Below are 3,269 nucleotides of genomic sequence, written 5' to 3' on the forward strand. Positions count from 1 at the left end.
GAGAGGGGGGGGGGGGTTTTTATTATTAGAATCATTGATTCCTGTAATTTTCTCTCTGCGCTGGTTCACAAGCTGACCCAGTGCAATACAGTCATTATTATACACATTATGGCCAGTCCCATCTTCATACATGACATGTATTATACTAATGTCAATTTGGTCAGATAATTGCAGTCCCAGTCAAACTTACACGTTAGAACCGATCCGACTCTAGACTTGGAGGACAAAGAGTGACCGAGTGAATGAATGAATCTTACACGATTGATCACGCGAATATTAAAGGAGCATGCGCAGAAATCCCCACAGGCCGGGCTAATCGACCGAATTCGTTCTCCCGGAACAAGCGCAGAAATCCTAGATCGGGCGAGTAGCCTGGCGCTAGTCACCTGACATCGGTCGAGTAGCCACTCCGTAAAATAAACTGCACGAAAACAGTATTCACCATCTTTACAAAGAGCCACAAAGCAGCCAAAGAAAATCCCAAACTGAAGATAGGAAATGAAAATCTCCCCAAAGAAGAACAACCAACATACCTAGGAGTCAAACTTGACCAAAGTCTAACCATGAAAAGCCAAGTGGAGAACATAAAGAACAAGGCGAAAAAAAGACTCCAACTTAAAAAAAACCCTCGCAAATCGGTTCATGGGGGTCAGACAAACAAACTCTGTGAGCTCTATACCTTGGTTATGGCCGATCTTCCCTGGGATACAGCAATGGTCTACTCACTCTGTGCAGTACAACTACTTCCAACACCCTTGACAAGGTCCAAAATAATGGCTTTCGTTTCATAAATGGTGGCAAGAGATCTACACCTACCGCCGCATGTGAAATCCTTTCGAGTGTTGAACCCCTGGGAATCCGCCAAGATAATTTTCGAGCTACGTGAAAGAACCAAAAGAACGTTCCCCAAACCACCCAAACAGGAAATTAGTAGAAACATGGAAACCTAAGAAACGAATTCAACAAATGTCAATCATACATCACATCATAGAACTAATGGAGAGTCATCATCTACCACAAAACAGAAAAGAAACCAAAAGAGTCAACCAAAACATCCCTCCCCAACGCCAATCATTACAACATCTCTCAGAGACAATAGCACAAAATCTTCAGACACAGTGACGCTGATGCTTGCATCACATCAAACAATCGACAGTTATTCAGATGACTGGATACACGTTTGTACAGACGGCTTAGCGTTCAAAGACACAACCAAAGCCGGATATGGAATACTTATACAGTACCCAGATGGAAGTTCCAGTGAGATATCTTCAGCCTGTGAAGAGAAATGCAGTAACTATGATGCAGAAATAAGGGCAATTGAAGAAGCAGCATTGTACCATCTCCGCACAGTTTTTGACACTCATCCTGGAAAAGCACAGAGTATTGTGATTTTCACTGACTCACTATCAGTCTTGCAAGTTGTGGAAAATGACTATCATTTAAACCAAGATTTAACACATACTGTTTGGCTCCCGTCATCTGATAACATTCTGTGGCATCAACCTGGTAATGCAGTGGGTCCCCGGACACTCAAATGTACCTGGAAATGACAGAGCAGACACACTCGCCAAATGGGGATATAGACAGGAACAATCCAACATTCCAACTTCATACAACACTGCAAAACATATCATTAAAGGCAACAGGATACAAGATTGGATGAACAGATGGTCCCTGGGAAAACAGGCAGAGCAGTTTGCAAATATATGACCACAACAAAACGGAATGACACCTACAGATAAGGAAACAGACCGCCATCTTCCGCCAACAAACAGAACATATTATTCAGCCCAACTTTTACTTGAACAGAATAAATTCAGAACTTCCCCCCAATGTGTCCTTTGTGTGACAATACATATGAGACTGTGGATCATCACCTGTTCCACTGCACAGCCCTAAAGGACATCAGAGCAATCCTTCTCCCCTTGAGACCACATTGACAATGCACTCTAAAGAGCAACTGCAGCAAACCTGCACTTATCACTAAATGACATTGGACAGAAGGGCGAGAGCCCAGCTGTTGCTGGATCGACAACAACAACAACAACAACAACAACAACAACAACAGCAAAAACAACAAGAAGAGGGTAACAAACGAAAAAAGGAGGAGATAGAGATAAGAACGATTGATGTTTGATAAGTAAGAAGGAACAATTCCAGATCGGAGCACCCGCCAACCACCAACATTCCAGTTCCAGAGTGTGCCTCTTGTCAATAAATTGTAAGGAAATGTGAGCTTGAAATATACACAGATGAGTAGTTTGTGCCTGACAGGATTTCCCGTTCATCATCCACCTCCTCTTCCTCCTCCTCCTCATCTTCCTCCTCCTCTTCCTCCTCCTCGTCCTCCTACACGAACACAACTCACTCTAGCTCAGATAGATAGATAGATAGATAGATAGATAAATAAATAGATAGATAGATAGATAGATAGATAGATAGATAGATAGATAGATAGAGAAAGAGAGACAGTGTGTGTGTGTGTATGTGTGTGCGTGCGTGTGTGTGTGTGTGTGCGTGCGTGTGTGTGTGTATGTGTTTTGGTACGTGTTTTACGGCGCTCGCAACTGTATAAGGTCGATGAGCGCGCCGGACACACCAAACATGTTTCAGATGGTAGAAAATTTTGAATTTATGACAAAGTTTTGTCCAGGTGGCGGCTGAAGCCTACTCTTAACGATTTTGGACCACCAAGGGATTTTTAACGTTCGCAACTTGCACACGGGACCTCCGAGATTTTTCGCCCTTGTCCTAGAAGGCTAGGTTTGGATCTTTCCTACCAGACGACAGAACATTGCTTGAGAGCAGGAAAGGAAGTGAAAGGAGACAATTTAGGGAAGAAAAATTTCCTTCGCTATCCGGATTTTAACCCGGGACCAATTGAATGAGAAGTGAACACTTTAACCTCTAGGCCACGAGGACCCCCAGTGTGTGTGTGTGTGTGTGTGTGTGTGTGTGTGTGTGTGTGTGTGTGTGTGTACAAGAGAGAAAGAGAGAGAGAGAGAGAGAGAGAGAGATAGAGACAGAGACAGAGACAGAGAGAGAGAGGGGGTGGGAGAGGGAGTGTATGGGTTGTGGGAGAGCCATGAAAAGGGAAATAGAAACAGAGAGAGAGAGAGAGGAATGGGGCAGGCGGAAAAGAGAAAGAGATGGGTAGGTAGGTAGGTAGGTAGGTAGGTAGGTAGGTAGGTAGGTAGGTAGGTAGAGAGAGAGAGAGCGAGAGAGAGAGAGAGAGAGAGAGAGATGGAGAGAGAGAGAGAGATGGG

The sequence above is a fragment of the Aplysia californica genome, unplaced genomic scaffold (assembly GCF_000002075.1).
Source record: "Aplysia californica isolate F4 #8 unplaced genomic scaffold, AplCal3.0 scaffold00073, whole genome shotgun sequence".
In the NCBI taxonomy this organism is placed as follows: Eukaryota; Metazoa; Mollusca; class Gastropoda; order Aplysiida; family Aplysiidae; genus Aplysia; species Aplysia californica.